This window comes from Orcinus orca, chromosome X (genome assembly GCF_937001465.1).
Source record: "Orcinus orca chromosome X, mOrcOrc1.1, whole genome shotgun sequence".
Taxonomy (NCBI): domain Eukaryota; kingdom Metazoa; phylum Chordata; class Mammalia; order Artiodactyla; family Delphinidae; genus Orcinus; species Orcinus orca.
Window position 1 is genome coordinate 81,759,626 of NC_064580.1, and position 26,409 is coordinate 81,786,034.

Consider the following 26,409-nt stretch of genomic DNA (forward strand, 5'->3'; position numbering starts at 1 on the left):
TGCTTTCCCTGCTGACCTCAATCCTTATTCACTGAAGTATTCGGAGGAGGTCATGCTCATTCATATTTTGCAAGGGAAATAAATGTGGTATGTGTATTTACATCGTAATTGCCAGCCTCACCTGTGACTCATCCTATGGAATCCACACAACACAGATTGTGTGCACATGTCTGATCACAGCTTCATGCAGGTGCCTGGTGCCTGACGGCGAGTTGTTTCTGTCTCTGCCTTACTTTCATCAAACCCTTACGTACACAGGCTTCCCAAATGTACCAGTCCACAGGGTAATGATTCACTAGAAAGCATTGACCTTGCCTTCTTTGAAGGGCATGTGGATTTGTACACTGAATTTTACCCAACTCTTCCTGGCCACAGGTCTTTCATAAAATGTGTGTCCCCTTGCAGGGGAATCCCCTTGGCCTTATGTGGGGACATCTCCACATTTCACCTTCCCCAGAGCGAAGCTGGAAATCAAAGTCTCCACATAAATTACTACAAAGTTTTCCACACGATGTGGAAACATATAAGATCCCCACATTAGCCTGCTTGTTGCAAACTATGTTCAATGCCATAAAATTACAATAAAATTAAAAAATATTTGAATACTCAGAATTATTTTACATGGATTTGACCTGTGTATAGGGAAGAAAAAAATATTTATTTAATCATTTTAATTATTTGATTTGTGATCAAGTTCCTCCCAGTTTGTTGTTTTAGAAACCTAAAGAAACAAACTTTCTTTTTATATACCTACAACTGTTCTCAAACTGCATTTTTACACACCAAATTTAACGAATATGCTATGATACAGCTGTTTTGTCTCATTCTTTATTTTATTTTATTCTCCCCTTTCTGTACTGAAATCTTGAAATGTACTGGAAATTTACTTCTATCAATTTAAGACTGAGGGATAGTGGGTATCATGATGCTTGTGGTAAAGGACACATTTGTAGATAATTTTGTGATTTGGGACTTTGGGATGTTCAGATAGGGTAAGGTAAGCTTAAACTTAGTTCTCTTCCATAAAATAGGGCTTATAATAGCACATATTTCATAAGATCGTTGTGAAGAATAAATGTGATCATGTGTATAGTCAATGATCTGGCCTGATGCCTAACACATATTAAGTAATCATTAAATGTTAGCCAAACAAACAAAAACAAGAAACAAAAACTAATAAACAAACAAAAAAATCAAACAATAACCTTCTTGATTTTTTTCATTTCTATTTTTTTTCAAATAAAAGAAGAATCAGGGTGATGGAGGAACACGAATTCCTTCATACACTACAGTAGTTGCCAGTGAAGTCCAGGGGAGAATAGTGTATGTGAAAGCATGAGAAAGAAAGGCTTACAAGATTAATATGTGTCTGTGCATTTGCTTTTTTGAACTTGGTATGTTTTAGGAGATAGTGCTTTTTAAAGTATGATTTTTAAAGTGTCTTACTTGTATTAATTACTTCCTTGTATTAAAATCAGTTGGGGGCTGCCTATTAAAATGCAAATTTCTGAGGCTGAGCCTAAACTTTAGTGAAAATCTTTGGGGATTGGGACCAGGAATCTGCATTTTAATAAGACTTCCAGGTAGTTTACATGCACACTAAAACATGAGACTGCTACTTTAGTAGTTTAAGTTTATGCATTCATGAGGATCTAGTCTAAAATTCATAAAGTAGAAGAAATACTTATTAAGTGTATAGCTGCTGTCAGATTTGCCCAGTAGCCAAAAATTCAAATATAACATAATCCTCAAAAATAAGTTGGCTCTGTCAAAAACAAATGAAAAATGAATGAAATCCAATAAGAAGTTTTAGGTAATAGAAGATCAAAAAGCCAAGCATAAAGAAAGTAGTTAGAAAATGTATTAAAAAACACAGCATGAAAAAAAAAGTGTAGGGAAAAGACTTGAGATATTTGTATGGAAAGGAACATGATTAAATGATACATTTCTATCTTCAAGATAGATTTTTAACAAAACAGAAAGATCACCTTAACTGGTAGGAAGCTCAAACACTGAAGGAACATGTAAGCTTGTAAATGAGGTTGTCAGAACACTCACATTGGCGGTGTTTACAGTAAGATGGGTGTACATATATGTTGAAGGGCTGGACAGGATCCATTTCGGAGGGTAAGAGTTGGGCTGGAAAGTTTTACTCTTTCAAACTGAATTCAGGAGTTTATCAAAGTACACTGATACCTGGTTCTGTTACCTCTTTTGTTCCCGACATGTTTCTTAAGATGCTTCTTATAGGCTGGAAAAGAGACATACATAAACAAGTAGAAAACCATACAAGTCAGTGAATCATCAGGTCTTGAGTTGTATGGTTCAAGGTCTATAAAATACAGGAATTCAGAGAATTGTTTTAGATATATATATATTTCAAAATGAAGCTGCTTTCTGCTAACCAGTTGCAGTCCTGATCTGATCATGTTATATTTAGCTTGAAATGTATTATATCCATGTTCCCTTTCACTTAATAATAATAATAATAATAATAATAATAGCTAACATTGAGTAAGGAATACACTTTGGCCCTGCTTTGTATGCTTTATTACACACACTGTCTCATTTAATCTCTACAATAAGCCCCAGAATTAGGTCCTATTATATACATGATTTGACAAATAAGAAACTTTAGGGCACATTTTATAGATATGTAATTTGCCAAAGTTCAGACAGTTAGAAGGTGGTGGAGCCAGCCCTAAAACTCAAATATTTTGATTCCAAAGTCTATGCTCCTAACCACTACCATACAGTCTATCATGAAGTTGTGCATTTTATTGAGGTTTCTACGCATATTTCTGTCTTAACTGAATTTCCACATACATACACTGCAAACTTCAAACATTCTGGTATGTTTCTTTCTGTTGTTTGATCCTGGCACATCCAGAGTTCTCAATAAATATTGTGTGTGATGAAACAATGCCCCATTATCTTCAGACTTCTGTTAAACTAAGTTATATCCTTCAGTACAACAAATATAATTGACTACTGTCCTGAAACTAATAGAATTAAACATAACATGAAGGAGAGTAAACTGTTTAGTTATGTTATATATTGTATTCCCATTGAGAAAGCAAGAGAGTACAGATTCAGTTAAAAACAATCGCTCTCTCACTTTCATATTGACTGTGTTCTCTTTGTAATTAGGCAAAACAGCATGACCTGATCATGGCATAACTGAAAGAACAATCAATTCTCTGTAATAAACTAGAAAAACCAAGGCTGGCTTATGGATCAGGACTGTTCTGTAGTGAAGTGAATATAAGATTCCAGCATCCCTATTAAAAACTTATAGTACCTGATGAAAGTAGTTAAGACACTTGTTTTACCCCCCTGCTTTCCCTGATTTGTGGTAATTGAGTGTTCCATAAATAGAAGAAAAGCCTAATCCTCTGGAAAGTAGCACATGTTGAAGAGTATAAAGTTATTACAAAATGCATAAGAGAAACTAATTATTACCATCCAATCATGCCTACACAGGCTTCAAGTGAGCAAAAAAGAAAGAAAAGAAAAAGAAAAAGAAACAAATGAAAGCACTGGTCAACTGGTCATGAAATTACCAACACCAAAAATAAAGTTTTAAATGTTATACATTATGTTTTAGTCATAGTACTGTCCAATTGAAATAGAACATGAGTTATGTATGTAATTTTACATTTTCTAGTAGTTGCCACTTTAAAAAATGTAAAAAGAAACTGGTGAAATTCTTTTTTTTTTTTTTTTGCGGTACACGGGCCTCTCACTGTTGTGGCCTCTCCCGTTGCGGAGCACAGGCTCTGGTCATGCAGGCTCAGTGGCCACGGCTCACGGGTCCAGCCCCTCCATGGCATGTGGGATCTTCCTGGACCGGGGCACGAACCCGTGTCCCCTGCATCGGCAGGCAGACTCTCAACCACTGCACCACCAGGGAAGCCCTGGGGAAATTAATTTTAAGAACATAGTTTATTTAACCCAATAGATCCAAAATAGTAATATATTTCAGCTGTGGCACTAGCCACATTTTAAGTGTTCAATAGCCAAATGTTCCTATTGGCTACCATAAAAGATAGCACAGTTTTAGTGTCTTAAAAGAAAACATATTTGGGAAATGTTTCCAACGGTTTTCATTCAGTCAAACTGTTGAGTTTATACAAACCGATACAAACTGTGTCTATACTTTTCTTATTCCTTCCCACAGAGTTAAGTATAGGGCTGTGAATAGAGTGGGTACTCAATACATTGTTTTGACTGTCCGATAGAACCTACTTCTGCCCTCAAAGATATCAGACATATGAACTTATTGAAACTCTTGTGTGTAAAAACACCCCACTGGGGACAACCAGGGCATATAAAAAATACAAAACATGCTTTGACTTGTCTTTTCATTTCAACTTTAATGCTATCCTAACTTGGGAGGAGTTGGGAATAGTTGTCACTTCAGATTATAACAGAACTTATCAGACATGATTTGAAAAAGGTGGCTATTGTTGTGAGACTTTCCCTTTGGGTTGGCTTGATTTAGAGGTCATATGGGCAGGAGTTCATGTCACATACTCAGCCTGGTGATCAAATTGTGTGATCGTGGGCATGCTATTAACGGTTTCTGTGCTTCAGTTTCTTTATCTGTAAAGTGACATTAATTATAGGACCAAACTCATTGAGTTTTTCTGTGAGTATTAAATTACATAAGGTATTTGTCTTAGTCAGTTTCGGTTGCTATAACAGAATCACCGTAATCTGAGTGGCTCAAACAAACATTTATTTCTTGCCATTCTGAAAGCTGGGAAGTCCCAGATCGAGGTGCCAGCACATCCTGTGTCTGGTGAAAGCCCTCTTCCTGGTTTGTGTGCTCACAGGATGGAGAACAGAAACAGAGAGAGAGAGAGAGAGAGAGAGAGAGAGAGAGAGAGAGAGAGAGGAAGCAAGCTCTCTTCTGTCTCTTCTTATAAGGACACAAATCCAATCATGAGAGTTCTACCCACACGTCCTAATTACTTCCCAAAGGTCCCATCCCCATCACATTGGGAATTAGGTTTTCAATATATAAATTCTGGTGGGAGACAAATATTCAGTCTATAGCAGTATGTAAAGGGCTTGCCATAATGCTTGACAAAGTAAACAAATTGGTAGTGTTTCGTTTTTTGTTTTTCCTGCTCCAATTCAAAACATATTTTCTATATATATTTAGGGAAATGATATGGATGTGTTTGAGGGTAAACAATATAGTAATGTTACAAGGCATTTATTCTGTAAATGAATCATCTGGTAAGACATATGTCTAACTTAAGGCTGTGTGGATGAAAATCGTTGCCTGCCATATCAGTAAACAAAGGACGTTGCAGCCATCAAGCCCTCAGCCACTGCAGCCACCCCTAACTGTGCACCCTGTGGATATTCAGGATAGAGAAAAGAAGGATACTGGCCCTAGATAGCTAAGGTGCATATCAAAGGAATGATTTCAGTGAGGCCAGACTCTTGCATCTTCCCATACATAGAAAAGCACTAAAATCATTAACTTGAGATGTCTGGTTTTCTTTAACAGTAATCTTTTGATGTTCTGACTACCTGATTTTTGTTGCAAAAACTCCTATATATCCTGTCTCCTCCTTTACCTCTTTGGAGCACTCCCTCAGAGCGATCTGAGAGTCTGTCTTCTGGGCTTAAGTCCTCAGAAAATCTGCCAAATAAAATATAATTCTCAGCTTTTAGGCTGTGCATTTTTTTAAGCCAACAGTTGTATATAGATGTATAAAAGTAAAAATAGGTAAAATTTGTTGATCATCTGCTGTGTGCCAGGCACTATAGTGGGGACTATCTATGTTTACATATGTTTTACATTTTAATGAGCAAAACGGGCAATGTAATGAGGAGAGTTGAAATAAATATTGGATAATGCCAATATGAGACATAAATGGATACTGGCTTATGAGCCAAGATAGGATAGCTAGTAAAACAAAAATTTCAGTCTTTTGTCCTGATCTGAATTTTTCAAAGTCTTTCTTTAGGAATACATGAATATTCAAATACCAATCTAATTTTCTAATATAATCTTATCACATATCTGTAGATAAATGGGAAAAATAAATCTAAATATTTATTGGAGAAATGACTAAATGGAAACCTTTAGATTATAGAGATATCATGATTCTTTCCCCAGTATAGTTTATCTTTTTGATAAAGTAGCAAATATTGAACAAGGAGAAAATAGAGTATCATCTTATTTTTTAAACAGATATATCACATAGATACTGTGTCAAGATCAGACCTATTCAGGTAATGGTATCAGTCCTTGGTTCTGTCTTCCTTAAAAGGTCCTAATAAGAGAACAACAGGTTACTGGTCAATTGCTATTGAAGTAAGTTGGCAGGCAATGCCATTTGGGAGTTACAGATTTATTTCCTAAAACGGAGACTATTTCATAAATTTTTGGCCCTTAGCCTTAAGCCTTCCTCTGAGCTAACACCAATGATTACAGAAATGATTTGGTTCAGTGAAGACTTCTTCCAGAGAGGTCAAAAGTTGATCACTCAAATGGCCTTGACAAACATACTAATATCTCTAGAAGGTCGCTCTGACAGAATGGATGACACCAATATCATGCTGTCTAGCCAAGGTAAGAACAACTTGCTGCTAACATAATTGTTCCAAGATAGAAACATCAAATTACATAAAGTCACAGTCTCCTGAAGCAGTTATTGCTGAAGTGTATTTATTTCGGTTTGAAACTGCCTTGGATATTCATTGGCTTTGACAGTATGATAAAAACTAGCTTAGGTCGTATGCCCAACACCAATTATACCAGATAATGAAGTGTGCATATTTTCTTCCAACATGTTCCTAATCACTGGATTCAGTGTATGTACACAGAGGCAGATACTATAAAAGTATCTATCAGTACTAGCATTTATGCTCTGTCGACTATTCTCTGTTTAAAAAAAAAAAAAGTCTAGCCATCAAGTGCCCTATATAGGAATGTAAATCATGTGATAAACCTTTATGAGCAATATGTCTCTTTACTAATATGAGTGAATTAAGAGATTTGTGATGATGCATAACAAATAAACTTCTGACAATAACACCATGTGATGTGATTTTGTTCATGTCTCTGCTGATAAATACGTTTATTTGGGGTTGAGTTTATGATAGCACCTGGTTTTTTTGGACAAGTATTTTATTCCATAAGACTCAAAATGGTATACAGAAGAACACATGAAAACACTTCCAAATGATTGTTTCTTGTGATATTTAGAGTCAATAAGTCATCCTTGAAAGTCTGAATCATACTTTCAGACAGACAAATGGTTAAATGGTAAGAACTGTCACTGCATCCATTTTGCAGTGACTCTGAGTAACAGGGCTATTAGCACCTAAGAACTGTTTTTTTTCTCCTGGACCTAGACAATTTGTTTTTAGTCTGGTAATTTTTGAACTGAGATCACACAATAACTTACCAATAATGACCATCCTGAGGCCTCTGGTGTTGGATTATCTGATGAGTAAGAAGGAGGAAATTGCATATAGGTCTGGAATCTGGTAAAAGTTATAGTCATTTTATACCACAGACATTGCTTTGCCTCTTTGATATTTTTATTATGATTTCAGATGCCAGTCAGTAACAGATAACTTTTGTGCCTTAGTAAAAACACCTTTGTAATATTTTCAGGTCCACAGAGACCAATATAAGAGAAAGAGATGTTACAGGGATTATTTCCAGAAATATAAAGCAGCACAGAGGGATTTTCCCCCTGGTATCAACCTCCCTAATGTGATGAATTTAGACAAGCTGATATGAAAGAGATAGAGAAACATTTATGGCAATAGTAACAAATTTTAGAGCAAATTAGAGGACCAAGTTCAAAAGTTGAAGATAGTTTCTAATTTCAATAGGATATAGAGACTGGATCTGCACTATTCATTTACTGGAACTTAATCAGTTACAGTGTGTATCTCTCTATAAGAGTTGATTGGACTTACAACCAAGGAGTTAATCAGATCAAGGATGATACATTGGTGTTTAAGTATAATATCAACACAGCTAATTAAACCAGAGCTTGTTGAACACAAACTGCCTTTCTCTTTGCCATTGGTAAATGCTGAACTGTCTAATATTTCAGTTTTCTATAGGTATTATGGTAGGCAGAATAATGTCCGCTCCAAAGATGTCCATGTCCTGCTCCCCTGAACCTAGAAATAAGTGGATCATCCAGGTGGGAGCAATGTAATCACATGTGGAAGAGGAAGGCAGAAGAATTGGTCAGAGTGATGCTATGTGAGAAGGACTTGACTTGCCTTTGCTTTGAAGATGGAGGAAAACAAAGAATGTGAGCCAAAGAATGTGGGTGGTCTCTAGAAACTGGAAAAGGCAAAGGATAGATTTTCCCCTAGAGCCTCCAGAAAGCAATACAGCCCTGCCAACACCCTGATTTGGGCACAATGAAACTTGGGTCAGACTTCTAACCTACAGAATTGTGAGAAATAAATTTGAGTGGCTTTAAATTGTAAAGTTTTTGGTAAACTAACAGGTTGTGGAAACAAGCAAAATCAACTGGTATTTTCTTTTCATTTTAGTTCTTCATTCGTTTAATATACCTTTCAACTTCTGCCACGGGGCTGAACATTTTTATCTAATAGATTTTGTAGTGGTAACTTTTGTTTGCCATTTTAATCTATAGAATACTTGTCAGCTAAATTACTAAAGCTCAATTGAGAGTAAGCTTTGCTTTTGGACTGGGAACTGTTGACATTTTGGGCCAGATCGTCCTTTGTGGTAGAGGGCTGTCTTGTGCATTGTAGGATGTTTATCAGCATCCCAGGCTTCTACCCACTAGATGTCAATAGAACCCTCTCCCCATCTCTGACAACCAAAACCTATGTCCAGTTATTGACAAATGTCTCTAGGGGGCAAAATCCCTCTCCCCACTGAGAACCACTGCTAAAGGTGAAACGGCTAACATAAGAATAAAAATAACAGAGCTTCCATAATTTGGTAATGGCTCCTAATCATTCAGAACTATTTTAAAACATTCATTAAAATGTCAGTCATTTAGATAAGTGACCTGGAAGATAAAATAGTGGAAATAACTACTGCAGAGCAGAATAAAGAAAAAAGAATGAAAAGAACTGAGGACAGTCTCAGAGACCTCTGGGACAACATTAAATGCACCAACATTCAAATTATAGGGGTTCCAGAAGAAGAAGAGAAAAAGAAAGGGACTGATAAAATATTTGAAGAGATTATAGTAGAAAACTTCCCTAATATGGGAAAGGAAATAGTTAATCAAGTCCACGAAGCACAGAGAGTCCCATACAGGATAAATCCAAGGAGAAACACGCCAAGACACATATTAATCAAACTGTCAAAAATTAAATACAAAGAAAGCATATTAAAAGCAGCAAGGGAAAAACAACAAATAACACACAAGGGAATCCCCAGAAGGTGAACAGTTGATCTTTCAGCAGAAACTCTGCAAGCCAGAAAGGACTGGCAGGACATATTTAAAGTGATAAAGGAGAAAAACCTGCAACCAAGATTACTCTACCCAGCAAGGATATCATTCAGATTTGATGGAGAAATTAAAAACTTTACAGACCAACAAAAGCTGAGAGTTCAGCACCACCAAACCAGCTTTACAACAAATGCTAAAGGAATTTCTCTAGGGAAGAAACACAAGAGAAGGAAAAGACCTACAATAATGAACCCAAAACAATTAAGAAAATGGGAATAGGAACATACATATTGATAATTACCTTAAATGTAAATGGACTAAATGCTCCCACCAAAAGACACAGATTGACTGAATGGATACAAAAACAAGACCCATATATACGCTGTCTACAAGAGACCCACTTCAGACCTAGAGACACATACAGACTGAAAGTGAGGGGATGGAAAAAGATATTCTATGCAAATGGAAACCAAAAGAAAGCTGGAGTAGCAATTCTCATATCAGACAAAATAGACTTTAAAATAAAGATTAGGGCTTCCCTGGTGGCGCAGTGGTTGAGAATCTGCCTGTTAATGCAAGGGACACGGGTTCGAGCCCTGGTCTGGGAGGATCCCACATGCCATAGAGCAACTAAGCCCATGCACCACAACTACTGAGCCTGCATGTCTGGAGCCTGTGCTTCGTAACAAGAGAGTCCCACACACCGTGATGAAGAGTGCCCCCACTTGCCACAACTAGAGAAAGCCCTCGCACAGAAATGAAGACCCAACAGAGCAAAAATAAATAAAATAAATTAATTTAAAATAAAGACTAATAGAAGAGACAAAGAAAGACACTACATAATGATCAAGGGATCAATCCAAGAAGAAGATATAACAATTGTAAATATTTATGCACCCAGCATAGGAGCACCTCAATACATAAGGCAAATACTAACAGCCATAAAAGGGGAAATTGACAGTAAGACATTCATAGTACGGGACTTTAACACCCGCTTTCACCAATGGACAGATCATCCAAAATGAAAATAAATAAGAAAACACAAGCTTTAAATGATACATTAAATAAGATGGACGTAATTGATATTTATAGGATATTCCATCCAAAAACAACAGAATACATATGTTTCTCAAGTGCTCATGGAACATTCTCCAGGATAGACAATATCTTGGGTCACAAATCTTGCCTCAGTAAATTTAAGAAAATTAAAATGGTATCAAGTATCTTTTCCTACCACAATGCTATGAGACTACATATCAATTACAGGAAAAGATCTGTAAAAAATACAAACACATGGAGGCTTAACAATACACTACTTAATAACAAAGTGATAACTGAAGAAATCAAAGGGGAAATCAAAAAATACCTAGAAACAAATGACAATGGAGACACGATGACCCAAAACCTATGGGATGCAGCAAAAGCAGTTCTAAGAGGGAAGTTTATAGCAATACAATCCTACCTTAAGAAACAAGAAACATCACGAATAAACAACCTAACCTTGCACCTAAAGCAATTAGGGAAAGAAGAACAAAAAAACCCTAAAGTTAGCAGAAGGAAATAAATCATAAAGATCAGACCAGAAATAAATGAAAAAGAAATGAAGGAAACAATAGCAAAGATCATTAAAACTAAAAGCTGGTTCCTTGAGAAGATAAAAAAAATATTGATAAACCATTAGCCAGACTCAACAAGAGAAAAAGGGAGAAAACTCAAATCAATAGAATTAGAAATGAAAAAGGAGAAGGAACAGGTGACACCGCAGAAATGGAAAGGATCATGAGAGATTACTACAAGCAACTCTATGCCAATAAAATGGACAACCTGGAAGAAATGAACAAATTCTTAGAAATGCACAACTTGCCAAGAATGAATCAGGAAGAAATAGAAATTATGAACAGACCAATCACAAGCACTGAAATTGAAACTGTGATTAAAAACCTTCCAAAAAACAGAAACCGAGGGTCAGATGGATTCACAGGCGAATTCTATCAAACATTTAGAGAAGAGCTAACACCTATACTTCTCAAACTCTTCCAAAATATAACAGAAGGAGGAACACTCCCAAACTCATTTTACGAGGCCACCATCACCCTGACACCAAAACCAGACAAGGATGTCACAAAGAAAGAAAACTACAGGCCCATATCACTGATGAATATAGATGTAAAAATCCTCAACCAAATACTAGCAAACAGAATCTAACAGCACATTAAAAGGATCATACATAATGATCAAATGGGGTTTATTCCAGGAATGCAAGGATTCATCAATATACGCAAATCAATCAACGTGACACACCGTATTAACAAACTGAAGGAGAAAAACCATATGGTAATCTCAAGAGATGCAGAGAAATCTTTTGACAAAATTCAATACTCATTTATGATAAAAATCCTGCAGAAAGTAGGCATAGAGGGAATTTTCCTCAACATAATAAAGGCCATATATGAAAAACCCACAGCCAACATTGTCCTCAATGGTGAAAAACTGAAACCATTTCCACTAAGATCAGGAACAAGACAAGGTTGCCCCCTCTCACCACTCTTACTCAACATAGATTTGGAAGTTTTAGCCACAGCAACCAGAGAAGGAAAGGAAATAAAAGGAATCCAAATCGGAAAAGAAGAAGTAAAGCTGTCACTGTTTGCAGATGACATGATACTATACATAGAGAATCCTAAAGATGCTACCAGAAAACAACTAGAGCTAATCAATGAATTTGGTAAAGTAGCAGGATACAATATTAATGCACAGAAATCTCTGGCATTCCTATACACTAACGATGAAAAATCTGAAAGTGAAATCAAGACAACACTCCCAATTACCATTGCAACAAAAAGAATAAAATATCTAGGAATAAACCTACCTAAGGAGACAAAAGACCTGTATGCAGAAAATTATAAGACACTGATAAAAGAAATTAAAGATGATACAAATAGATGGATAAATATACCATGATCTTGGATTGGAAGAATCAACATTGTGAAAATGACTCTACTACCCAAAGCAGTCTACAGATTCAATACAATCCCTATCAAACTACCACTGGCATTTTTCACAGAACTAGAACAAAAAAAATCACAATTTGTATGGAAACACAAAAGACCTCGAATAGCCAAAGCAATCTTGAGAATGAAAAGCAGAGCTGGAGGAATCATGCTCCCTGACTTCAGACTATACTACAAAGCTACAGTAATCAAGACAGTATGGTACTGGCAGAAAAACAGAAAGATAGATCAATGGAACAGGATAGAAAGCCCAGAGATAAACCCACGCACATATGGTCACCTTATCTTCGATAAAGGAGGCAGGAATGTACAGTGGAGAAAGGACAACCTCTTCAATAAGTGGTGCTGGGAAAACTGGACAGATACATGTAACAGTATGAGATTAGATCACTCCCTAACACCATACACAAAAATAAGCTCAAAATGGATTAAAGACCTAAATGTAAGGCCAGAAACTATCAAACTCTTAGAGGAAAACATAGGCAGAACACTCTATGACATAAATCACAGCAAGATCCTTTGAGACCCACCTCCTAGAGAAATGGAAATAAAAACAAAAATAAACAAATAGGACCTAATGAAACTTAAAAGCTTTTGCAGAGCAAAGGAAACTATCAACAAGACCAAAAGAGAACCCTCAGAATGGAAGAAAATAATTGCAAATGAAGCAACTGACAAAGGATTAATCTCCAAAATTTACAAGCGGCTCATACAGCTCAATAACAAAAAAACAAACAACCCAATCCAAAAATGGGCAGAAGACCTAAATAGACATTTTTCCAAAGAAGATATACCAACTGCCAACAAACACATGAAAGAATGCTCAGCATCATTAATCATTAGAGAAATGCAAATCAAAACTACAATGAGATATCATCTCACACCAGTCAGAATGGCCATCATCAAAAAACTAGAAACAATAAATGCTGGAGAGAGTGTGGCGAAAAGGAAACACTCTTGCACTGCTGGTGGGAATGTGAATTGGTACAGCCACTACAGAGAACAGTATGGATGTTCCTTAAAAAACTACAAATAGAACTACCATATGACCCAGCAATCCTACTACTGGGCATATATCCTGAGAAAACCATAATTCAAAAAGAGTCATGTACCAAAATATTCATTGCAGCTCTATTTACAATAGCCTAGAGGTGGAAGCAACCTAAGTGTCCATCGACAGATGAATGGATAAAGAAGATGTGGCACATATATACAATGGAATATTACTCAGCCATAAAAAGAAATGAAATTGAGCTATTTGTAATGACGTGGATAGACCTAGAGTCTGTCATACAGAGTGAAGGAAGTCAGAAAGAGAAAGACACATACCATATGCTAACACATATATATGGAATTTAAGTAAAAAAAAATAGGTCATGAAGAACCTAGGGGTAAGACGGGAATAAAGACACAGACCTACTAGAGAATGGACTTGAGGGTATGGGGAGGGGGAAGGGTAAGCTGTGACAAAGAGAGAGAGTGACATGGACATATATACACTACCAAACGTAAAATAGATAGCAAGTGGGAAGCAGCCGCATAGCACAGGGAGATCAGCTTGGTGGTTTGTGACCACCTAGAGGGGTGAGATAGGGAGGGTGGGAGGGAGGGAGATGCAAGAGGGAAGAGATATGGGAACATATGTATATGTATAACTGATTCACTTTGTTATAAAGCAGAAACTAACACACCATTGTAAAGAAATTATACTCCAAGAAAGTTGTTAAAAAAAGGAAAAAAATTCAGTCATTTATATATCAATTATACTAAAATTGTGTTTGTTTTAAATTTAGAAGTTTTGCAGTGTTGCTTACACTTTCATTGTTCTTTCTGTGTAGCAACAGTCAATTCTGAGTGTGAAATGTCACGTTTTTCCCATGGACACATAAAAGGTTTTGTGTGATAGTTAGATAGGAATGGCACTAAAGCTTTCCAACAGAAGATTAGTGGTGAAGACTATTGAAATCTGGTTTCCAGCTTACCTCTAGCTCTCTGAGGAATACAAAGAAGTCATTTGTTTCACTCTCTCTCACTCTACCATCCTAAGACTATATAATATGCCTTCCTCTTTAAGCTACCATTTCTTACTGACATGCTTTACTGATACAGCATCAATTTCTGAAAAATCAATAATACATGATCATTACTGGAAATCCAGAGTATACTCCTTGAATAATTGTAAGCTAACAGGGCCTGAAGCTTGGTGGGAAATTACACATAGGAATGCTTATTATGCTTCAATAAGTTTTTTTTTTTCAAATCCACAATTCTAATATCTAAATTTTATCTGAGACCTTTTTAACAGCACTCATAGAACTCAGTCATTAATGGTGTACTGAATTTGGAATTAACCTACCAACTTTCACTCATACCACAGTGTAACTGTGAACTCATCTTCTCGCCTCCTTAGTCGTGAAAAAGAAAATACATTCATGGCCAATTATTTTTGGATTTCTATCACTTTAGAAAAGAGTATCTCACTTCAAGGAGTATATTAGTTATCTATTAGATGCACAATAGATTACCCCTAAATTTAGCAGCTTAAAGTAATGAAAATGTTTATTGTTGCACACAGTTTCTATGGGTTAGGAATTTGGGAGGGGTTTAACTGGGTCTTTCTGGCTCAAGATGTCTCGTGAATCTGTGTTCAATATGTCAACTGGGGTTGCAGTCTATTGAAGGCTTGATGAGGACTGGAGATCCTCTTCCAAGATGGCTTCCTCACATGGCTGGCAAATCAATTCTAGCTGTGAATGAGACGCTTTAGTTCTTCTCCACTTGGACCTCTTTTAAGACCACTAGGATATCCCCATGATATGACAACTGGATTCTTTAGAATGAATGATCCCAGAGAGAGCAAGATCGAAGCCACAATACCTGTTTTGATCCTACGGTCAGATGTCACACTCCATCATTTCTGCAGTATCCTATTGGTTACACAGTATGTTACACCTCGTCCTCTGAAAAACTGACACCAAGATGGATTCAAACATGTAAGAAATTTATCAAGGGAAATGCCCCTTAGAAAAAATGGGAAGACAGCTGGTAGAGGCTGAGAGAACTGACAGTCCATAGGAACACTGACAGACTATGGAAGTCTGACTCTTGGTTAAGAAAAGAGGAAAGGAAGGAAGGGAGGTCAGGCAGAAGCATCTTCAACTGTAGTGCAGTTCTAAGGAAAGTTTGGCAAAGCTGTCAAGAAATCTTGAAACCAAAGCATCCCATTAGAAGTGACCCACATCTCCCAGGGACAGGAGTACTTTGTTTTCTCAGCTGCACTCAGTCATTGGCTAGGATCAGCTCATGGGAAGCATGGCTTTGGCTTAAACATGGTGATGGACTTCCAGACACAGTAGATGGAGCTCTCAATCTATAATGCACCCTGTAGCAAGAGGTCTACTAGATGTATTCTCGGCTACCACAGTCAACCTCTTGCCCCACACAGCTCTACTCTTCCACACAATTCTGAGAAGCAGCTCATCTATGCTTCATATGTGTCTCTATCTGAGGGGAAATTTAGAATACTGAGGCTAGTGAGATGAACTACAGCATCCGACTTTGCAGTTGATCTTGAGGCCACATCTGAACCTCATCCTCTCCCTCTTCCATTCTAAATTGCCTTCCCCCTTGGATACCACTTTGGTAGGTCTTAGTGATAGGATCCAAACCTTCATTCTCAAGGGGTCTGAACTCTTGATGATCATGTTCTCCTCAGCCTTCGGTTTCTGGGCTTGTCCCCTCGGAGTTACGATGGGTCAAGGATGTGAAAGGAGGCACTCAGTGGGTCAGCTGGTTTCTTCATACATTCCTCTTGGTACCCGTGTATAAAAGAAGCTCTGCTGTTTAAGCTCAATGACACCTGCCAACATAAGTGACTCCTCTTCTTGCCTCCTGTTTCCTGGGTGCTAGTAAATGTGTCCTGGAAGCAGCTGCAACTTGTAGTTCACTGGAACTTTTACTGTGTGCACTGGCAAGAGAATGCCCTCTTTGGTGGCCAGGGTCTCCAAACCTGCAGAGCCTAGAGTTGTGGGGACAAGAATCACAAAATTCCCTAGTAGGTCATTGGAAGTGATGGTAAGTGAGGCCACTCCTGATTCTGTCCTTTGGTTCTGGGACCCATGTATTTTTCCTACTGGGGACATAAAACCATACATGGGTTTCTGATTTAATGAATACACTGCATCTTGAAGGATGGCACCCCCTTCTTTCAAAGTTTTGCCTTAGATTTCATGCTTCAGTTACACCTTCATAAACTCAGTCCATAATTCTATGAGTTTAGCTACTTCTGGATAGTGTGGTATGTTGATCACACTATTGCACCTCTTTCATTGCAAAGTGAGTCCTCTGGTCAGATTTTATGGTATATGGGATTTTTTGCCTATGAACAGGTATTCTGCAAACCCCTAAGTGGTGGTGCAGGCTGAGGCTCTGAGAGCAAGAAAAGCAGACCCATACCCAGAATAGCTACCTATTCCTTTGAAGATGAACTGCTGGTCCTTCCAAGATGGAAGGAGCCAAATGTATTCAATTTGGTTTCCTTAAGATATAGTGCCCTACAGGGGTTTCAGTGTTGGTTCCTACTACTGACTGGTTGGACGTTCAGAGGCCATGGTAGCTAGATTAGTTTTGGTAAGTTGGTGTCCATGCTATTAGGTCCATGTGCAGTTTCTACCACTGTGGCCTCTATGTTGATGTGCCCATTGTGCCTGTTCTGAGTTGGATGATGATGAAGGCTGGTTAATATCAACTGGTATAGTCATTTTGAGTACTTGGTTGTTCACTGCCTCTCTGTGACAGATGTTTTCTGGTGAGCATTATTGTGTGATTAAGAAATCTTTACACTCTGTTTTTTCACCTATATATTCATCCATCTGCTTCTATTAACCAAATTCAAAACTCACTGTGAGTAAAACTTCCTTGGCTGCCCACCTAACATTGCTGGTTGTTATGGTAATTGTGGTCTCCTGGCTTTTGGCAGTTAAGCCCTGCCCCACTCTGTCGCTTCAGGGCCCTACCATCCTCATGGATATTAACCAGCCCAGCTCTGTGACCACTTCTCCTAGTATCATCCCTGGTCTGCACAGGATAGCCACCATTAAACTTCTTAGTGCTGTTGGTGCCCCCTCTCCATCATAGTCCTGGTGACCTTGGTGAATGGTGTGTCTTCTGGGCCATTCTATGGGACATCATCCTCAGGTCGGTCCTTTGGCCTATCGGAATATAGTTATTTCAGTCTGCCCATCTCCCTAAGACTTTGTATTTCTTCCTCTATTTTATGCCAGGGTACCTCAGTCATCTCCACTTCTTCATCATTGGCCATTGCTTTCTCCATGCTTCTAAGAACCACCATCAGAAAAGAAGTCTCCTCACTCCCAGGGATATTTGCTAGGATATTATAACCCATGTCCCAAGGAATTTCCCACAAGTTAATTCTTGCATATCCAGGCTTCCAGCGTCTTTGGATAAAACACTCTCAAAGTCCTATCCCAGGAGTACTCACTGGATCTTGCAGTACATACCAGGTAAATTTTGCAACTCTTTATAACCTCTTTTTCTTTGAAGGCCCAGCACGTTCTCAGCTGGCTTATGCTGGGATTGAATCTGTTATCATCCTGACACTCAGGAGTGGAGATGCAGGCAGTTTCTGAGAAGGGTCACCTATTGCTTTGTGGAAAATAGTTCTCATCACCATTCTCTAGCACAGAGGAAGTGCTAGGTCTTACTGAAGAAGGCTGAGCCATGTCTGCAGGCCCACAGAATCTAGTAGGGAGTGACTGACTGTCGAACCAACATCATTAGAGGCATATATCCAGATATGTCTGTTTCAAGGTTCAGAGATTTCAGGTTTTTTCCTACCAAGGTCTTGACTTTTACATACATAACTGACCTGCCTTCAATGAAAGTTCTGTGACCACAATTAGATCTTTAGCCTGCCACTCAGCTGTGTCTCCCCTTCTACTGTAAGAGCTAAGTACTTGAAAATGACCACAGAGGCCCTATGGCTATAACACTTGGCCATTAACCACTTGTTAATGGCCCTTAGTCTCTTATTATCCTTTTGCAGGGTGTCAATATGACTTAACATTAACCAGCCAGCTCTGCTGTCTTTGTAGGCATTTGCTCTGGTGTGAATATTTGTGTTCCCCCCAAATGCATGTTGAAATCCATATGCCCAATATTATGGAGGTGTGGTCTTTCTTTGGGAGGTGATTAGGTCATGAGGGTGGAGCCCTCAAGAATAAGATTAATATCCTTATGAAAGAGGCCCAAGAGCACTGTCTTGCCCCTTTTGCCATGTGAGGATACAATGAGAAATCTGCAACCTGGAATAGGGCCCTTGCCTTACCATGCTGGCACTCTGGTCTTGGGCTCGCAGCTTCCAGAACTGTGAGAACTAAATTTCTGTTGTTTAAAAGCTACTCAGTCTGTGGTACTTTGTTATAGCAGCAGAAATAGACTAAGACAACATTGTTTGCTCTGTAATTTTCAAATGCTTACACCATTGCACCTGCCATTGCATTCTTCTCCATTGGGATATTTTCTTAAGCCAATCATGGTAAAAACTTAGTAATTTAGTCACCATCTTGTCCCAGTGACTATATGTGATCTGCCTACTAACCAGTTGCTCTCTTTGCTCCCAAGATGGTAGATAAGACAGTTCCAAATCCTTACCTTACTACTTGCTTACTTGGACCACTCCTGGTCCCACTTTTGCTAGTTGGATCCTTTGAGAAGCAAATGCCAAAACACAAAACAGGATTGCATGTGAAATAAATTTTATTAGGATAGGTGTCTGTGAGGGAAAATGAGGAAAGAGCTAGGGGAGGCTCAGAGAGCCATTAAACTATTATCCCCTTCCCTCCGTGCTATTATATTTCTGAGCTCATCCCTTGGATCTGGGTCAACAATGTACTGCCTTCAGGCCAAATCCAGTCTGTGGTCTGTTTTTATACAACCCAAGAGCTAAGAATGCTTTTTACATTATTAAACGGTTGAAAAAAAAATTTAGTTACATGTGAAGTTATATAAAGTTAAAATTTCAGTGTCCATAAATAGTTTTATTGGAACTATTCATTTTCATATTGCCTATGGCTGCTTTCATTTTATAGGCAGAGTTGAGTAGTGACACAGACTGTGTGGTCATTAACCTAAAATATTTACTATCTACTCCTTTATGGAAAAAAAAATTGCCAATTCCTGGACTAGATATTCTTTCGTTGGGTCACTTGGTTCCAGCAACACTGGCTGTTCTTCTAATACTCTTGTCTCAGGGCCTGGCTGTCCCTTCTGCTTGGAATACTCTTCATCCAGATATCAGCATGGCTCCCTCCCTCACCACCTTTTAGGCCTTTGGTCAAATGCCACCTTCTCATTGAGACCTACCCTGACCATTTTATTTAAAATGGAAATCTGCCCACCCTGTGTTCACTTACAATCCCCCTTGCCCTGCTCCTTTTTTCCATAACACTTATCTTCTAAGCTACTAGTAATTAACTTATTTATGATGTTTGCTTTTATTGCCCATATCTCCTCACTGGAATGTAAACACCATGAGGCAGAAATCTTTGTTTTGTTCACTGATACATCCTTAGCTCCTAGAAGAATGTCTGGAATGCAGTAAGTGCTCAATAAATATTTGATGAATGAAAGGAGAATAAAAAGGAGTCTGGCAAAGCTAGTCAGACTCAGCAACTGGCAAAGCTAGTCAGACTCAGCAACAGGCCTGAGATTTAGAGAGAAGTAGTATTACTGGTATACCAGGGAGCCCTCCTTTTAAAGATGAGACAACTGAGGCAGAGGAAGTTCTTAGAAATCACATCCCCAGCAATTTTAGTCTGAAAATACTAATTTAATATTCCTTTTCATCTTACATTTACTTTAAAATATTCAGGTGAGTTAGATTTGAGAGGATTTTCCTGAACCAAGTTGCATTCCTTAGTCCTTCAGTGCAGTCAGTTAATGTGAGTAGAGCAGTTACAGAAAGTCTTTTAATAAACAATGCACATACCAGCCACACCTCTGTGATTTCAACATTCAAAATTCTTTCCTCTGACTGAAGACATACTGAGTAGTACTTTCAAAGTGCACATATTCTAGGGGATAATAACATTAAACATTTATTAGTTGCACAAAATTTATTGTGAATTAGTTTTTCTTCCTAGTACCATTCTCAGAACTGGGCACTGAGAAAAGGAAATTTTGACGGTTAAAATGGGGTGAGTGCAGGTGGGGGATAGTGCAGGCAAAATTTTATGGAATCTGGACCACTTATTGTGGAGAGAAGCTTGAAAGATGTACTTTGTTTGGTTCCAGACAATCAGGACACCTTAATAAATAAGGACAATGGGTACTTGGAAGTAAAGACACCAGGAAGGGAAGGTGATTGAAAAGGGACTACAAAGGCCACAGGTCTACCATGTCTTTTGGGTTTTCTATTGTTGACCAAACACTGTGAATGATAATCTTTCAATAAACTATTTTCAGGCAGAAAAGGATAAACTATTTCTAGTAGTCTCCCTCCATGTTGGGTGAAGATTTGCTCAGATGTGAATAGAAGTATGGTCAGGTTAGACAGCTGGGTTCAAATTCCTATGTTGTTACTGACTATCTATATGACCTTGAAGCATATGATACTCCTGAATGTCTGTGAGCCTCAGTTTTCTCATCTATAAAATTGGAATATAAATACCTAACTTGGAGGGTTGTTGTGAGTATTAGATGAGATAATAAATGCTTATAAAACACTTGGCACATAGCACATGTATTTTGGTGGTTGAGTGTTGAAAGACCATATGGGTTCAAATTCTGTGTCTTCCATTTAGATGCTGTAATGAACTTGGGGAGGTTTCCTAACCTCTCAGCCTTAGTTTCCTCATCTGAAAAATGGAGATAGAAATACTACTTAAATTTATTATTTGTTTAAGGATTAACTGAGATAATGCATTGAAACCTTTAGTATAATTCCTGACACATAGTACATGCTTGATAAATATTGGCAGTTATTTGATGCTTTAAAAAAGATAGCTGCTATTAGTTTCCTCAACATCATTATAGGGTCCTTCTGGGTTACTCTTGGAGTCAATAAACCAAGATGGTCAAACAAGAATAAATTTATAAAGTTCCACAAACTAAGAGGGAGAATTAAATTATTTCAATGAGAGGTGCCTTACCTGCTAAATTTATATTGCAGCTATCAGCTTACATGTAATCTTAATGATGGTGTCACTTCAATAGGGCACACAGTTCTCTGTCTATACAGATGCTATATAGCTGTTCAATAAGAAACATACTCTAGTTATTTTAAAATAGTATTGAACTATGAGTCAGAAACCATGGTGCTGGCCCTAGCTCTATCACTTATTAGTTATGAAATCTTTTACAAGTCAGATAACATCTCTGAGCTTGTCTCCTCATTTATAAAAGAGAAAACAATTATCCTTGTCCTACCTAAGATCACGTGAAGTGTTTGTGAAACCACTCTGAGGATGTAAGATAATATCTAAAGTGCTAAAAATATAGTGCATAACCTTGAGAAAAATAGGCAATGAGAAAGAAAATAAATAGCACAGGGAGATCAGCTCAGTGCTTTGTGACCACCTAGAGGGGTAGGATAGGGAGGGTGGGAGGGAGGGAGACGCAAGAGGGAGGATATATGGGGATATATGTATACATATAGCTGATTCACTTTGTTATACAGCAGAAACTAACTCACCATTGTAAAGCAATTATACTCCAATAAAGATGTCAAAAAAATTTTTAAAAAGAACATTATTTTATATGTCAGTGCAATAAAGCAAACTCTAGATACATTTGGAATTCATATCTTCCAGCTTCTAAAGCACTGAAATTTGAGAATTTTGTTTTCCACTATTTACAAAACTCAGTTTTCGCTTCTGAATTCCACTGAGAAAGAGATTGTTGCAACAATAAAATGGCTTTTCTGGCCTCTCTCTTCTGTGAGTCACATCTAAATATCAGAGACAAAACAAAAACAAAAACAAAAACACACATGCAGCTTTTCTGTGGAACTAATGTTTGTGAAAAACAGCTTCTGCGTGTGATGTGTGGCAAATATGAACTTGAAAAGTCAAGGAAAGAATCAGGATTAGGTGCCACTGGCTGTTTGCCCTCTTCTCAGGGTGACTGCACCAACTGAGTTTTATTCTCCATCACCTTAACACCTTTGATCTTAAACTGGTCTACCATGAGCTTGCAGCCCACACAAAATGCCTCTAGCAATTTCCTTATGCAACACATTGTCCATTTTTTTTCTCCCTTGACCATAAAAAGGATTTCCCAAGTGACACTATTACTAGAGCCCACCTTTCAAACATAAAGAAAACATATGTTTTTCTAGGAACTAGAATTTGTATGAAATTAAAATGTGTTATATAGGAAGATCAGTTGTTTAGCTAGACAAATACAGACCCAAGTTTCTCTTGAAGCAAGTGACATTTGATGCCTGATGCCATTTTCATAGACTCTGCCTATCATTGTCTGAAGATTGGCAATTCAAAACCAAGTGCAAATGAAACCCATCTCCACTCTGCCATTGGCAGGCAATGGCAGGTGTCTCTCTGACAGGTGTCATCCCGCCCTTCCTATATAATGATATTTCTTGTTCCTTCTGGGCATTTTGCCTCTGGCATCTTCCTCCAGTAACTTCTCGTTTCCTTCTATGGCCAGTTTTTTGAAAACTGTATTATTTCTGATCAGCTTCTTTTTCTGAGGGCAGAGTAGGGGAAGAGTGACCTGTAGGAATAGCATTTTTATAAGGTCAACAATGGACTACAGGAGACAGTGTCTCTGTCCGGACTTGAAGAGAAAGGCACTGATGGGAATAAGAGAAATACACCCCTATACCTTTAAAAGTAAGTTCCTCTCTAATAAGGAAGTGGTAGCCAGGTTTTCTGACTGCTATAAGTCTCTAAATTTTGTTTCCCTGGGGTTTGTTTCTTGTGGGAACAGACTAAAACCTCCCCTTGCCATTTCCAAAATAACCATGTTGTTTGGGACAAAAGGCAGGACATGTGGAAGCAACCACTGGTGTTTCTTAATCTAGGTTCATTGGCACTGCTGTAAGTAGAAATCCCTGTGTGAGTCCGATTGCAGTATTGTAATTTTGCATAGTTTTTTTTTTTTTTTAGTAGCTACATAAGTATTTAAATGGGAAAATCAGAGAGGGCATACCAGGCATTGTATCTTACCATCTTAACCTGGCATTAACAATTAGTTAAGTGTCCCTTTCCTCTTTTTCCCTGATACTGTTTACTTTTTAGAAATTATGGTGCTTATTAACACCCATTCTGTATTTCCCCTGGGGTACTCTGTGTTCAATCCTGAAAAGACTAGATCCTGTCATGTGAGCAGCTGCTTACAGGTATACGACCACTCTCAGCCACTTTTATTTACCTTGGAGATTATCACCACTTTCTAAAGAATAAGGACAAAGGTTATTGGACTTTACGTTCAGTAATTTGACCTCTTACTTATAAGATCCATGAGAACGGGCACCCTGTACTTCTTGCTCATCACGGTTTTGCCAACATTAGCATAGTGTCTGACATATAATGGACACTTAATAAATGTATTGACTGAATTTTGTTTCTGAAGAATGTGACTCAAGTCCCAATATTGTAGTGAGGCTAGGCTCTACAACCGGTGTGTATTTCTGAAAAAATGATATATAGAGGGCTTCCCTGGTGGTGCAGTGGTTGAGAGTCCGCCTGCCGATGCAGGGGACACGGGTTCATGCCCCGGTCCGGGAAGATCCCACATGCCGCGGAGCAGCTGGGCCCGTGAGCCATGGCCGCTGAGCCTGCGCGTCCGGAGCCTGTGCTCCGTAACGGGAGAGGCCACAACAGTGAGAGGCCCGTGTACCACAAAAAAAAAAAAAAAAAAAAAAGATATATAGAAAAATAAGTTCTTATAAAATGCTAGAATGCAGGTGTGTGTGTGTGTGTGTGTGTGTGTGTGTATCTATATACCTTTAACTCTATATCTATCTTCCTTTCCAAATAATTTCTTTTTTTAGAAGTCTCAGGTCAGTGAAATTGAGAAGCAGGACCATATAATTAGACAACTTAGCTTCATTTTACTGTTCCATTCTTTTCAAAAGTTTGTTCCTGTGATTTGAGACCTGCCTTAGCCTACATTACCCCCAAAACCAAAACCTGTGTGCCATGGGCTTTGTGCAGATAGTTTATTTTTGGAAGAGATTCTAAGGAAGAGGAGTGGTAGACTGGGGATGAGTGAAATGTGGTATCTTGTTTCAAAGAAAAGCAGGATGAACATAGAACAGAATATGTAGAACAGCATTTACTTATGAAAGTAGATCTGGGGATAGTGGAGTAAATAGAGTACATAAATATATTCAGAGTGACCAAAGTAAAGAAGTTGGTTTTGCTATTGGTAAACAGCATTGGTTATGGGGAAAGAGGCTAAAACATGGAATAAAGTGTCTGTGGACAAAAAATGTTGCCTGCCACTCCAGTAAACAACAAATGTTGCCACCATCAAGCCATCAGCCATTGCAGCCACACATACCCCATTCCCCACCAGGCTATGCCCTGAGACAAGTGTTATGATTTAATTTTCTTGATAGAACTTATTATTCTCCACGCAGTTCATCCTTTACTTCATCTCTCCTCCTCCACACCATCTTTCTCCTATAACACAGACACAGACACACAGACACACACAGACACAGACACACACACACACACACACACACACATAATTTTGCAGGTGCTCATGAAAACTGAATTAAAAGGCAAGTCCATTTCCCATGAGGAGATCACTACTTGATCTCCCTTGAGTCAGTCTGAATTGTGTTCCATGTCAGAACGTGGGGGATTATCTTAATTCGGTTGTTGATTAGATTACCTTCCAGATTTTAAGGCCGAAATTTTTGCTTTGTTCTATACTTTAAGTCAGTAAAGTATGGGTGCATTTTCAAATCTTGTCCAAGCCTTAGAGAATTTATTCCCATTATTTTGAGTAACACTTTTTGAATGATGTGTAAAATTTCAACAATTGAGTCCAACAAACTTTTAATAATGCCTACTATGATCCATGAACTAACCTAGGTGGAGGGGCAATAAATTAAGTATGGTCTCTGTTCTTTAGGATGTTCAGATAAACCAATAACCAATGAATGTGTTGTGAGTCAAGGAATAAAAACAAGTCTGGTTTTAAGGTTTCTAATTTGGGTTACTCTGTGGATAGAGATTCCATTAAGATATGTAGTTGTCTTAATCTGTTTAGGCTACTATAACAAAATACGAGAGACTGAGTAGCTAATAAAAAACAGAAATTTATTACTCTCAGTTCTCGAGGCTGAAAATCCAAGACCCAGACAATGGCAGATTCAGTGTCTGGTGAGGACCCACTTCCTGGTTCATAGACTGTGTCTTCTAGCTGAAACCTCACATGGCGAGGAGCTTTCTCTCTAAAGTGTCTTTTATAAGGGCACTAATCCCATTCATGAGAGTTCTGCTGTCATGACCTAATGACCTCTCAAAGTTACCACCTCTAATACCATCATCTTGGAGGTTAGGATTTCAACATATGAATTTTAGAGGGACACAAACATTCAGTCTACATCAGGAGTAAAGAGGAGAAGATTTGTTAACAAATATAATGTGTTTGGTTTTGGACTAATTTTGAAGCACTGGCTAGACAGGCAAGGATGTCCAACTTTTTGGTATTGGTAGATGTGGATCCAGTCTTGTATTTCACAGAGAAATTTAGAACTTAGAGATTTAGGAGTCATTGGTATATAGATGATATATACCAGTTATAGGCATGGGTGACAGGTCCCAGAGAGATATATAGAATCATAGAGAAGAGGTCAGAGTATGGACCCTCGGGCAGTAAGAGAAAGAAGAATAAATGGAGGAGACCAAGGAATCTATTACAGATGTATGAGGAAAACCTTGACCTAGTGGTCTCAAGGAAGCCGATTGAAA